Source organism: Mustela nigripes, chromosome 9 (assembly GCF_022355385.1).
Source record: "Mustela nigripes isolate SB6536 chromosome 9, MUSNIG.SB6536, whole genome shotgun sequence".
Taxonomy (NCBI): domain Eukaryota; kingdom Metazoa; phylum Chordata; class Mammalia; order Carnivora; family Mustelidae; genus Mustela; species Mustela nigripes.
Genome location: NC_081565.1, coordinates 56,044,920 through 56,060,515, shown reverse-complemented (window position 1 = coordinate 56,060,515; position 15,596 = coordinate 56,044,920). Strand labels below are relative to the sequence as shown.

The window sequence follows — 15,596 nt, the reverse complement described above, 5'->3', positions numbered from 1 at the left end:
ACAACAAAGGCAGTCCTGAGAGGAACATATATAGCGGTACAAGCCTTTCTCAGGAAACAAGAAAGGTCTCAGGTACACAACCTAACCCTATACCTAAAGCAGCTGGAGAAAGAACAAGAAAGAAACCCTAAGCCCAGCAGGAGAAGAAAATCATAAAGATCAGAGCAGAAATCAATGAAATAGAATCCAAAAAAACAATAGAACAAATCAACGAAACTAGGAGCTGGTTCTTTGAAAGAATTAATAGGATTGATAAACCCCTGGCCAGTCTTATCAAGAAGAAAAGAGAAAGGACCCAAATAAAGAAAATCATGAATGAAAGAGGAGAGATCACAACTAACACCAAAGAAATAGAGACCATTATAAGAACATAGTATGAGCAACTCTACACCAACAAATTTGACAATCTGGAAGAAATGGATGCATTCCTAAAGACATATAAACTACCACAACTGAACAAGGAAGAAATAGAAAGCCTGAACAGACCCATCACCAGTAAGGAGATTGAAACAGTCATTAAAAATCTCCAAACAAACAAAAGCCCAGGATCAGACGGCTTCCCAGGGGAATTCTACCAAACATTTAAAGAAGAACTAATTCCTATTCTCCTGAAACTGTTCCAAAAAATAGAAATGGAAGGAAAACTTTGAAACTCATTTTATGAGGCCAGCATCACCTTGATCCCAAAACCAGACAAGGATCCCAACAAAAAAGAGAACTATAGACCAATATCCTTGATGAACAGAGATGCGAAAATTCTCACCAAAATACTAGCCAGTAGGATTCAACAGTACATTAAAAGGATTATTCACCACGACCAAGTGGGATTTATTCAAAGGCTGCAAGGTTGGTCCAACATCCGCAAATCAATCAATGTGATACAACACATCAATAAAAGAAAGAACAAGAACCATATGATACTCTCAATAGATGCTGAAAAAGCATTTGACAAAGTACAGCATCCCTTCTTGATCAAAACTCTTCAAAGTGTAGGGATAGAGTGCACATACCTCAATATTATCAAAGCCATTTATGAAATGCCACCACAGTTATCATTCTCAATGGAGAAAAACTGAAAGCTTTTCTGCTAAGGTCAGGAACACATCAAGGATGTCCATTATCACCACTGCTATTTAACATAGTACTAGAAATCCTAGCCTCAGCAATCAGACAACAAAAGGAAATTAAAGGCATCCAAATCAGCAAAGAAGTAGTCAAATTATCACTCTTCTCAGATGATATGGTACTATATGTGGAAAACCCAAAAGACTCCACTCCAAAACTGCTAGAACTTGTACAGGAATTCAGTAAAGTGTCAGGATATAAAATCAATGCACAGAAATCAGTTGCATTTCTCTACACCAACAACAAGACAGAAGAAAGAGAAATTAAGGAGTCCATCCCATTTACAATTGCACCCAAAACCATAAGATACCTAGGAATAAACCTAACCAAAGAGGCAAAGAATCTATACTCAGAAAACTATAAAGTACTCATGAAAGAGATTGAGGAAGACACAAAGAAATGGAAAAATGTTCCATGCTCCTGGATTGGAAGAATAAGTATTGTGAAAATGTCTATGCTACCTAAAGCAATCTACACATTTAATGCAATTCCTATCAAAGTACCATCCATCTTTTTCAAAGAAATGGAACAAATAATTCTAAAATTTATATGGAACCAGAAAAGACCTCGAATAGCCAAAGGGATATTGAAAAAGAAAGCCAACGTTGGTGGCATCACAATTCCGGACTTCAGGCTCTATTACAAAGCTGTCATCATCAAGACAGCATGGTACTGGCACAAAAACAGACACATAGATCAATGGAACAGAATAGAGAGCCCAGAAATAGACCCTCAACTCTATGGTCAACTAATCTTCGACAAAGCAGGAAAGAATGTCCAATGGAAAAAAGACAGCCTCTTCAAGAAATGTCATTGGGAAAATTGGACATCCACATGCAGAAAAATGAAATTGGGCCATATCCTTACACCACACCCAAAAATAGATTCAAAATGGATGAAGGACCTCAATGTGTGAAAGGAATCCATCTAAATCCTTGAGGAGAACACAGGCAGCAACCTCTTTGACCTCAGCTGCATCAACATCTTCCTAGGAACATTGCCAAAGGCCAGGGAAGCAAGGGAAAAAATGAACTATTGGGATTTTATCAAGATCAAAATCTTTTGCACAGCAAAGGAAACAGTTAAAAAAACCAAAAGACAACTGACAGAATGGGAGAAGATATTTGCAAATGACATATCAGATAAAGAGCTACTGTCCAAAATCTATAAAGAACTTAGCAAACTCAACATCCAAAGAACAAATAATCCAATCAAGAAATGGGCAGAGGACATGAACAGACATTTCTGCAAAGAAGACATCCAGATGGCCAACAGACACATGAAAAAGTGCTCCATATCAATACAAATCAAAACCACAATGAGATATCACCTCACACCAGTCAGAATTTCTAAAATCCACAAGTCAGGAAATGACAGATGCTGGCGAGGATGCGGAGAAAGGGGAACCCTCCTACACTGTTGGTGGGAATGCAAGCTGGTGCAACCACTCTGGAAAACAGCATGGATGTTCCTCAAAATGTTGAAAATAAAACTACCCTATGACCCAGCAATTGCACTACTGGGTATTTAGCCTAAAGATACAAACATAGTGATCCAAAGGGGCACGTGCACTTGAATGTTTATAGCAGCATTGTCCACAATAGCCAAACTATGGAAAGAACCTAGATGTCCATCAACAGATGAGTGGATAAAGAAGATGTGGTATATATACACAATGGAATACTATGCAGCCATCAAAAGAAATGAAACCTTGCCATTTACAACTACATGGATGGAACTAGATTTTATCATGCTTAGTGAAATAAGTCAAGCAGAGAAAGACAACTATCATATGATCTCCCTGATATGAGGAAGTGGAGATGCAACAGGGGGGTTAAGGGAGTAGGAGAAGAATAAATGAAACAAGATGGGATTGGGAAGGAGACAAACCATAAGTGACTCTTAATCTCACAAAACAAACTGAGGGTTGCTGGTGGGAGGGGGATTGGGGGAAGGGAATGGGGTTATGGGGTTATGGGTGGGGTTGTGGAGTGTATATACTATTGTGAGTGCTGTAAAGTGTGTAAACCTGGTGATTCACATACCTGTACCCTGGGGGATAAAAATATATTAAATGTTTATAAAAAAAAATTTAGAAGATGCACTTTTCTTTATCTGTGATTATTCTAAATGTGTATTGTTCTAAATAAGACTATTTATATATAATACACAATGTGTATTTTAACTGTATACTGAAGTTCATTAGTTTTTTACTAAAATATGATTATGATAAATTAGCAAAATGCTTGATTAAACTTTATACTAGATTCATGTAAACATTGATTATTCTTTTTAACAGACAGAATAACTTATTATGAGATATAATGATCTGTACAGGTGTTTGGACTTGAATTCTTAAAGTGTGATTATTTGTATGTGTTGTGAAGATATTCATTTACTTACTTATTCATCTCTAACTTTGGCTTTTTGGTCCTGGACAAATATAATTTTTTGAATTACAGATAACACAATATTATGGATCACCTCACACTTCACAAACAGAAATATATGTTGTGTGTATTTACATGGTAATATCTGAAGTACCTGTACTCTAGGTAGTCCCCACCACCAGAAACACACACTCACACACACATCCATAATGAGGCTGTCCCCTTAATATTTGCTGTATCTGAAGATTGAGAATGTGCAAACAAGAAGACGTCATTCTGTTTCAGCAACTATTCTACTGCTCTCAAGAATTTAACACGACTTTGAATCCCAACAATATTTTTTGGTAAAATTTTCATTTATGCATCCAAATTTGAAAAAAAATATGGTAGCCGCTGTTCTTTGTACTGTTTTAGTATGAGAATAATTAGGTGAATCATTCATGATAAATAGGCTTACACTTAGATATCATATAGAACATAATACCACATCAAGCAAAATATGAATGAGTTTTTATTTATAAGAGAATTATAGGGTTCAGGATTGACTTTCAGGTTTTTCTATGCTTTACTAAAGGTTTATGTAGTATAAATATATTAATTGGTTAAAAGAAAAGAAACATATCTGTAATAAATGGCCCTTCAAAAGATTATAAGAACCTGATCAATCTTCCAGTTGGAGAGCCTCTGGTATGATAATAGGAAAACTATGCCTCTTACATTACAAGAGGTTGATCTACTTTTTCCACATTGTTGAACAAATCCAGCAAGAATAATCTTGAACAAAAGGCAGAATAAACAATAATTTGTGATTTGAATTTCGATCTAACAAATAAACAGCAACCGAAAAATTCCCTTTTTTTTTTTTTTTATGTTCCATAGAGGTTAAAATTGTGCTTTTCCAGATGCAATATATTCAGATAGAATAGTACCTTAAGAAATCATATGAAATAAAAATGCCAATTGTAAGAATAATAAATTTACTCTAACTTTCTGGCTGCTTAGGGCCTGTTTTGCTCACCATTATATTGCTAAAGCAAACCATAGGCCGAGCCAGGTATTAATTATTCAATTAAAGCATACATAAGTATCTTTTGGTAAAGATTCAGATTCCAGAAGCAAAATGATTTAGAGTTAATTAGTAGTTTCTTTACTTAGTCTTATTTACTATCAGAACATTGTTTAATTTCCCTGTACATTAAAAGTCAAGCTGTAAAAATAGACATGATGATATAGAGATTCTAAGGTTGTTCCAAAGATAGAGGGACAATGGTGTGGTGTGGTGTGGTGGGCTATCAATTAATGATGATTTTGTACACCAACAGGGGTATCATTATCATCATGCTGGGTGACTGGGAGTAACAGAGAGGGCCTGAATGAGGTAGTAATACCAAAACAAAATTTGCCTGTTTCCCTGGACTCCTAAATTAGTGAAAAGTTGAGGAAATGTTTAGAACTGTTCTCAAACTCAACATTTTAGTGCAGCTTTATCTATATGACACAAAAACTAAAAGTGTTATTTCAAGAAAAACAGGCAAAGTTTTCTGCTAAAGGAAGTTAAGTATTAAATAAGTAACAACAGAGGAGACTCAGGTTCTAAATAGAACCTAAAATCTCACAATGCATTAACTCAGCAGAAAACTCTCAGACTAGAACAAGGACTCTACATTTTTTGGTCATTGTACGGAAACCATCTGTCTCTTTAGTCTTCCTGCCACACATGTCAGTCATTCATTGATTTTTTTCTGGTCATCATTATAATTTTGTGATTTGGAAACAATCACTAAATTAATCACATCAAGACTCAGTATTTAAAATATCCTTCCATGTAGTACATGCATAAAGCTTTGTTTGAAGTTTATTTCTGTCATGGAAAGAAGACATTTCAAAGAAAGATATTTACATTTCAAATAGATGTTTGCAATGCCTGTACCTTCTTCAGTCGTTTATAATTCAATCAGTTGGCTATGAAGTGCTGACACTGAAATACAGAAGCAGGAAGTTCCTATTAACTCAACTTTAAAAGTATCTAAATTAAATCTGGCCCTGGTCAGTAATGGATATGCCAACACTCTGAATGTTGCCTGGACTTAAAAGGAAGTTGTTTTAAAATGCCCTGAAGCTTAGGACAAAATATGTTTATACTAACACAAAATAAAACAATCTCAATTCTAAAATTTCATGTAGTATGAATAGAACCCATTTGTTATTTAAAAAGTCACTGAGGGATATGGAGTAAGGGAGTGTAAGTTCTTTGACTACCACAGTGTGCACATTCACGTGAGTGAGTGGGAGGATGAAGAGGTAGTCCCCATTTTGTGAGTTGTAATTAATTATTAAATAATTCAGTAACAAGTCAATGCATTATATGTAATTTGAATATATAATATAATATATGGTAGATATGATATTATGTAATATATGTTATGTGCATGCATATATAAATCTCTCTCTGTATATATATATATATATGACATATATGTGTGTATATATATGTCATGCAAATATTTGGAGGAAGACAGTACATGGATTGAGTCTCTTTTTGACAGTCTAGAAGTAAGTTTTTATCCATTTTCTTCAGCTCCCATAATCCATTATGCATTTTTCTAACACAAGGTAGGTATTCAGTAAATATTTATTGAATGAATGTTTGGTACCCTTTTAAAAGTGATTCCAGAGTGGTAGGAAATTATTTTTGCTGATAGGTGACTTGCTGTTTCTATCCACTGCCATGAATAAATTTGGGTAAATGGATATAGAAATAGAATGTTGCATATAGGAAACAATAATTTGGCTGCATTAAAAAAAAAAGGATAAAAAATAATACCCTGAAGATAAGCAACTGCTCAAGGACTCATTTCCTCCCAGTAAGTATCAGGAAAATCAGCCCTGTAGTTGAAAGAAATGAGGCAGTACAGGGTTTTGTGAGAAATGTCATCAGTTCTGCAGTATAAAGCGAGCCAATAAAACTAATCTACAAGGAGCTTTTAGATTTTGATTAGATTGTAGATTTCAAGCATTTTGTGAAGTTTTTGTAAAAATAGCAATTGATTTCCCCTCTAACCAAGCAATTTAATCTATGGTACAAGTCGCAAAGCCAGCTGTGGGATGGTGGGTTTCCCTGCAGGATCAGTGAGCTAGAAGCAATACACATACCACTAGGCTTCTAAAATAATCATTTGGCAAGGATAATTTTAATAGGCAGGAATAAAGGTTAACAACCTTTGTTAAGGCTCTTTAGAGCCAGAATGGTTCAAGTGCCACATTCATCTCCCCATCCCTTCCTCTTTCAGACATGTTCCATTCTGTGCTAAGCAGAAATTGAGACCAGCAGGTTTCAGTTACACAGTTCATCATGCTGATTCAAATATGCATGTATTCATGCAGAATATATTAAATATAAAGCATACTTTGAGCTCCATGCTAGAAAATGGAAAATGAATTTGAGAAAAGCAGGAGAGCTTATACTAGTGGTTATTTAACCTAGGCAGTGGGGGGAGGGGGAGAAGCTGAACCTGGACTGAGTGGCCAGACTGAGTGGAGAAGTTCCCATTTATAGACCTTGCTCTTTCGCTGGGTTAAGTGGGAATAGTGAGTGGTTAGATAATTTCACTGGGCTAGAATCTGGGGATATAACTTTGACAGAACAACTCTGTCCCAGCCACTGCTGTGGAGTAGCCCCTTGCCTGGGTTACAGTTTTTCATCAGGAAGACATTTAGTTACAGGTTCTGAGGCCTGTGCAAAGGGAGGAAAAATTGGACCGGAAAAGGACTACTAGAGTAAAGATTAGAGAATGGGAGTAGCAGGAGAAGACAACCAACATGAGCAGTGAGTTACACATACCAATCCATTGCAGCCACAACACCACTGATTGCTTGCGCCACTGCCTCCTGGAAATAGGGGTTAATCTGCTCTCAAGAGGTCTTGCTGGGTTCTTGGTAACCAGCACTATGTTGGATAAGAAAGAAAACATGTTTTGGTAAGGCAAGACCTTCAGAAAGGTAGGAGCAAATCTACCATGAATTGCCATTGACTCTTGTCTATTCCTGATATTAATTCAATTGCCACTTTGAGAAACACATAGTTATATAAGTCTTTGTTTCTTTATTTGGTAACACAAAAAGAATGACTCTCCTATCCACATTCCTGTACAGAGATATTGACCACTGACTTTATAGCAATTAAAAAAGTTATCATTATTATTATGTTAACCTATTACTTATTGAACTCTTAAAATATTTCAGATATGAGGCACCCAGCTGGATTAGTTGGTAGAGCACGTGACTCTTGATCTTAGGGTTGTGAGTTTAAGTCTCATTGGATGTGGAGCCTTTAAGTGGAGATTGAAGTTGCATTGGATGTGGAGCCTACATAAAAAAAAAAAAATACTGAAGACATTTTTTAAAAATTACAAATTTCAGATATTTCAAGCATTTTATTGGTATCATCTTAATTAATCATAAAAAAACCTATGAGGTAGAGTTATGAATATGTCCATCAATGAAAAAACATAATAACATAAAAATAATGTTGTTTTTCTGTTGTTATGAAGGTATTACAGTCAAAGATATAATTCAAAGCCAGGTGCTATAAGTCTAAATTCCATGTTCTTAATTGTGCTGATGAATATAAAGTAATGAATATAATGCTGAATATAAATATTTTGACATATGCTAAATAAAACCAAGTAAAATGTAGTATCACTTCATTTTTTTTAAAGATTTTATTTATTTATTTGACAGAGAGAGAGAGAGAGATCTCAAGTAGGCAGAAAGGCAGAGAGAGAGAGGAGGGAGCAGACTCCCTGCTGAGCAGAGAGCCCAATGTGGGGCTTGATCCCAGGACCTTGGGATCATGACCTGAGCCAAAGGCAGAGGCTTAACCCACTGAGCCACCCAGGCGCCCCTATCATTTCATTTACCATGAAGAGCAGTATAGTTTTCATAGGATTTTTATCTCCTTTATATGGTAAAATGTTCAGATATTAAAAGTCAAGGGTATGATAATTTTACAGAATTTATTCTACATACTGGTTAATATGTTCACAGCTCCTGATGCTATGACCATCTTCATGCTCTCAGAGACAGAGATTCGCACTGCACCTACCATTGGTGATTCAATGCAGGAGTAACTCCTAAATAGATGGGTGCCTGAAAAGGTGTGTTTCTTCTGAGTTCTTGGTTTATCTTCTCAGGGATATGATGGATCTTTTGTTTTCTTCCTTTTTTTTTCTTTTTTAATTTTATTTATTTATTTGACAGACAAAGATCACAAGTAGGCATAGAAGCAGGCAGAGAGAGAGGAAGGAAAGCAGGCTCTCTGCCGAGCAGAGAGCCCAATGTGGGGCTCGATGCATGGGCTTGATGCGGGGGCTCGATCCCAGGACACTGGGATCATGACCTGAGCTGAAGGCAGAGGCTTTAACCCACTGAGCCACCCACTCGCCTCTCTTCCTTGTTTTGACTACAGGCAAGCTCAGAGCAAATGTTGCTGCTGCCTTCCTTTAGAAATTGTACCTAATTTAATGTAAAACTTTCTTAAATAGTAATTTTACCTTTGTTTTTAAATTAAATTTATATTCTATTTGTTCTTAACCCACATGTATTTATTAATTTATGTACTTATCAAATTAAGTGCCTGATTTATTGTCATGAATGTTTTTCATTGTTGAATTATAGTATTGGTTTTTCTCTATGTGCCTAAGATGAGGTAGCTCATAATTAAATAGATATTATTCATCAATTCTTCCTCTAATTCTGGCCTGCCAATATTAAGTGGAAATGTTTCTTTTTTGAAATATTGTTTGTTTTGTTTTGCTTTTGACTACTTTTGACAAATGAGAAAATGTATCTAACTGGCAATCATTCTTATCAACAGAAGCATTTTTCTAAATGGACAATCAGCCTTACATCATTTAGCTCCTTCCAGATCAGTTTCCTGGAGACTATCAGGACTTTCCTCTGCTTCTTCAGATGAAAGGGCTTATCAAGTCCTGGCATAATTCATAAAGATTTTCAGAACTTCTATCAGATTTTTTGCCTTTTAGTATAATGGTCTCTAAATTCTTTTGTATAGCCCAACTACAGCTTATAGCCAAGTTTATGCTGCAGTTGGAGACACATGGAGAGTATAAGCTGGTTGTAGACATAGGTAAATTACAAACATAACAGACTTGGATATAATCCAGAGATGAGAAAAGAGATGTTAGAAGGCACAAAAAAAAAAAAACTGAAAGCATATTGAATTATGTTGCCAACAGATCTAGTCTATAATGAAATTCTCTTTCTCTCAAATATATTTTCCCCATCAATGCAAAAGGTAAATATTCATTATAAATTTTGATTAATAGGGAATCTAGAAAGAAGGAATAAAAAAACACCCCATATCCCCACCATCCAAAGATAATTCTTAATACTTAATTTTATAAGAATGATGTACTATTAATATCTCTTATTTCTTGGGCCCAAGTAATGTTAATTTAGATGGCCAAGTTTATATACCAGGTCTCTGTTATATTTCACACTGTACTTTATAAGGTATACATGCTACCATAAGTTTGAGTCTGAGTTCATTTATTTTGATTACTGGTAATATAGGTTTCCATCCATTCCCACATATAGTTTATAAACATTTGTTTCCCTCCTTTATCTTTTTAAGAGAAAAGTCTGATGTTTATTAATATCTGGTTTTCCATATTCATTATTATGGCAATCAATAATTCCAAAGTTGTTTGGTATGATACATTAAAATATAAAGATAGCATTAGTAAGCAGAACTCTCTTTGTTGTTGGCTTCTAATAAAGCTCAAGTATTTGCCATTGAGTAGTGTTTTTCTTAAGATTAGATATTTCATATCCTAGTCTTAATACCAAATTAATGATTTCTTTGACTTTGTGTAATAATCATTTAGATAACAGGATGATATAATGTCATGAAAGCTCAAATAACTTTAGTTTATACATTTTTTAACTATTTTTTAAATAGTTTGGATACAATGTAAAGATGTAGCAAAGCAGAAGAAATTTAACTCATTGCACAAAAAGAGCATTTTCTAAACAAACTAATTTTATTTCTATTTCATAGAAGTCTTGATTTTTTTAAATTTAGATATTTTACAAATTTTAGTTTATCTGTATGAGGCATATTATAAAAATATTCTAGAGTTACTTTATATGAATTATTTATAAAATATACCACATGAATTTTGAATCTTATAAATTAAGTAATATCTTACTATATTCCAGATGAATGACCCAAAGTAATTCAAAAGCTGTATTTACTATCATTAACATAATGAGTTTCACTTTTATCATTTAAAAAATTCTTTCTGCAGAGATTCCTAAATAAGTATTTTGGAGCAAATTACTTTATTAACCCCGATACCTGAAAAGTTTGATGCTTAACAAAATACTCTTTTTTTATTACCTTTTTTTTTATTAGCATATTATGTATTGTTGGCCCAGGGGTACAGGTCTGTGAATCGTCAGGTTTAAATACTTCCTAGCACTCACTAGTAAGAAAACACTCTTAGCTGTCTCACGAAACTTTTGAAAGCATACCTCTTTCTACTTGTCCTAGTTAGTCAGATTTGACTTACTTTAATAGAAACCATGGTATATCTTTTAATTATGCCTTAAATTATCACTTGACAATTCGTGTTTCAAACCATCTTTTTTTGATGCTGATTGGTGAAAAATGTTGAATTTATAAGCCATTAAGAAGCCATTTTATGATATGCCCTGCAATTAATTAGAAGCCAAGTAATAATAAAATGCAATTAACTCAATGACTACAAGTTTAAAAAAAAAATCATCTCATGAAAAAGAAAAAAATTAACATCAAGTCAGATGAAGAAATATAATTTTCACTCCAGGAAAGAATGTACAAAAAGCAATTCTCTGACTCCTTCAGTCTATCAATTTTTATCTTCTTCAGCCATTTTAATTAACATATTAATAAATTCTTGATAGATTTAATAGCAAGTGACAATTGCAAAGTACAAGATGAAATAAAATCTAACACAGCAAATTTGTCACTTGTAAAAATATCATTATTGCTTAGCTGACTATAACTTGCCCCCCATTAAGGGAAAGTTGCTGTTGGGAAGAAAATTTAAGCTTTAGCTCTCACCTATTAAGAAGAATTAATGACCTATTTGCTTAGAAGCCATATATTAGCTCTAGTTTATCCATCCACTGGGTAAATGGTAGACATTCCTTGGTCACTGTGATAGATTTGAATGCAAGCAAAAGCATCAATCAGTGTCGGCAACTGATTAGTTGTTGGTGTCTTTGACAGGGTCTTCCATCTCCCTGAATGAAAGCCAGCTGATTGCTCTCACTGCTCTCTCTTCTGCCATCTCAGCCACTATATTGCATAGCTAATACTGAGGGTAGAAAATTCTGTGTGTCAGCTAACAGTGAATTTTTCTCCTTTGCTATTATTACATCCAAGTTTGTCTCCCACTTCGAATTACAGAATGAGGCTGGTCAACAATGTGTGATAATGTGAACCTTGATGAAGCACTGAGTAGTAATGGGTGAAAACAGTTGCATTTTGATAATAGCATCTGTTCTCCTTAAGGCAGAAAAGTGACATAAAGTGTGCATCTTTAGATGTCATGATAAAAATTAGGTATGTCAAGATTTAGATTTAGTTGATAGTTAAGGAATAAAATATTTTTATATGAGGAAAACATTACCCTTGAGATGAATTCAGGTTCTGTAGTACAATAGTAATTAGCACTAAAGTGATCATTAAATTTATATTCATTTCCTCTTAAAAGTTTGCTCAGGCCAATCTTTCATTACTAAGATATGTTTTCAAACTCCATTATGAAAACTGTAGCTTATCTGTGAGCATGAAGAACAGATGGAGTGAATTTATTTGCAGAAATATTTGAGCAAGTGGAGAAGATATGAATTTTGACTTTCTTGACACTCAGAATTGTCTAGCATATGTGCAGCTCTTGTCACTAAACACAAAGTCAGAAGGAACAGATCAAATAAAATCAGAATTAAAGAGTACTTAATCAATTTTAACTTCTATTTGTACATAGAAGTCAGTTTGACAGTATCAAGTACTAAGAAACCATTTAGATATGATTGAAATGATATTACATAGATTTAATAATAGTGTAATTCCATGTGTTTCCTGTTTTCCTTTATCTATATCTATCATATACTTATGTTCAGTGTTTGAGGTCATCACACAAATAAATATAGACACCCATTATCTTCAATACCAGGAATTACAATTTCTACTCAATAGTATATAACTAATAAAAATAAAAATTGAATACAAGTGTATAGTTATTAATTTTTAAATTTTGTTAAAATCACTTTTCTTCTCAGGAAATTAAAATATTAAAGTTAAATATAAATATGAATAATAAGTGTAAATATCACATAATAGCATTAATCTTAATTTCTGTTTGAATTATATAAACATCTCATCTGACAATTTTTTGGAGCAGGAATATAATATTTACATATAAATGTAAAGCAATTTTATCAGAACTTTGAAGAGAGAATTCAAAGTCTATGAAGAGTATGAGGCTGATATTGGTCAATGGTTAACTGAGCTGATGATTTCCCAGACTGTGTTATTCAGAAATGATGCATTACCTAGGCAAGAATGTACAAAATATATTAATAATGGACAAGTATAAATTGAAATAATGGGTTACTAATTTCTAAATTTCAAATAATTTTGTGGAAAAATTCTATTTAGTTTAAATGGTTGAGAATCAGTTCAATTTTATATACTTTAAACATTATTTAAATATAAAATATTAAATATTACTTTAAATCTTTAAATTTATCATTAAATATCAATATTATTTTATATATTTATTTTAAATACTATCTTTAAATAAATGTTATTTGATTTAAATACAAAGTAAGCAGATATTTATTTTAAATATTTTACATTTTAAATTTTATATTAAATAACATTAAATATTATCATAGGGGAGAGGGATTTTTTTTTTTTTTTTTAAATACAAAATCACGGACACTTGGGTGGCTCAGCCAGTTAAGCATCTGGCTTTGGCTCAGGTCATGATTCCAGAGTCCTGGAATTGAGACACACATTGGGCTCCTTGCTTAACAGAGAACCTGCTTCTCCTTCTGCCTGCTCTTGCTGTGAGCACACTCTCGCACTCTCTCTCTCTCTCTGATAAATAAATAAATCTTAAAAATACAAAAATTCAAAATCAATGTCAGAAAATTTTTAAGAATGTTGCAATATTAGCACAGAATAAAATGTGACTATTCCATGCACATAGTAAGCTGTTAGTCCAAGGATTGTTAGATAAGTAATATCCAAGTTTAACTAGATGTATAGATCAGATTTCACCAAGCTTCAACCTACTAAAATATTCTCTGTTAAGACCTGTGTAAGAAAGAATTCTTAACCCCAAATTATATCTAATTACTTACCTTATAATACATAGGCTAATTAGAATCATAATCAGAAATCACTAACTAGGGGCACCTGGGTGGCTTAGTGGGTTGAGCTGCTGCCTTTGGCTCAGGTCATGATCTCAAGGTCCTGGGATCAAGTCCCGCATCAGGTTCCTTGCTCAATGGGGAGCCTGCTTCTTTCTCTCTCTGCCTGCCTCTCTGCATACTTGTGATCTTTCTCTGTCAAATAAACAAATAAAATCTAAATAAAAAGAAAAAAAGAAAAAAATCACTGACCAGTGAGAAGGAATTTATCTTAGAAAAATTGTTCCAACTAAGGAATTACTTGGCCCATGGGTTAGGGCCCCTCTTCTTCTTCTCTGTGGTCAGAGTGTCTGACTAAAATAGATTAAAAATTATGAAACAAGATGTGGACACACTAAGATCAAGTGAGCTCTCACTTTCAAGAGTTTTTAGCCTCAAAACAGTGATTAACTAAAGTCATTGTTTTTGCTAATATCACTTATCCATAATCAATTAACTGCATCAAGAAACTGTTTTCTAAAAAAAAAAGAAAGAAAGAAAGAAAGAAAGAAACTGCTTTCTATTTTAAACTAAAGTCATAAATTATAGAATATCCCAACAGTATATGCTACTTTAACATCAATGACTTAGTTAGAGTAAACTTGTTGGAATAAGGGAACAGAGGCCAAATTATGATGAATTGAGATGTGGTAGAGTGATGGGTAGTTTTAGTTTTCTGGAAAGGTGGGTGATGTGGAAATGAGATAGAGATTTTAAATGCAGAGGACATTTATCCAAAAATACCATTTCATTTATTCAACAAATGTCCTAGAAAAATTGTGTGACTATGTTAATTGTGTTAAAAGTAAAAACCTAGATAGAGAGATTAGACTATTAATGAAAATTAATTCAATATGGATCATGGATCAAAATTTAGAATGTTAAAATAGGGGTTCCTCAGTGGCTAGTTGGTTAAGCTTGTGCCTTCAGCTTAGGTCATGACCTCAGGGTCCTGGGATTGAGTCCTGAATGGGGGGCTCCCTGCTCAGCGAGGAGCTGCTTTCTTCTCTCCCTTTTCCCTCTCCCCCCCACTCATGTTGTCTCTCTCTCTCTTTCTTTCTCTCAAATACATAAATAAATAAATAAATTTCTTTAAAAATGCTAAAATATAAAACTTCTAGAAGAAAACACCAGAGAAAACAAGGGTTTGGTGACAAGATTTTAGAGACAACATCAAAAGCATGACCCATGAAAGAAAAACAAAAAAAGGTATGTTGGATTGTACTAAAATTAAAAACATGGGATCTGCCAAAGTCGTTATGAAGAAGATGAAAAGACAAGTCATAAACTGGAAGAAAATTGTTTGCAAAACACGTATCTAATAAAGAATGATTCATAAAACTCAATGATTACAAGATTCAACACAATAATTAATGGGCAAAAGATCTAAATAGACATCTCATCAAATGATATCTGATGTATAAACATGTGAAAGATGTTCACTTTAATTTGTCACTTAGAAGTTGCAAATTAAAATCAGGCACCCTTACACATTGATTAAATTGGTTGAAATCCAAAACCTGATGATATAACTTTGTGAAAAGAATATAGTACAACAGAAGTTCTCATTACTTGCCAGTGGAAGTACAAATT

General features: G+C 33.7%; 1 pseudogene; it reads left to right on the top strand.

The window, feature by feature from the left end:
• LOC132024142 (ubiquitin-like domain-containing CTD phosphatase 1) overlaps positions 1 to 15,596 on the top strand; it is a 153,143-nt pseudogene that overhangs the window by 42,637 nt on the left and 94,910 nt on the right.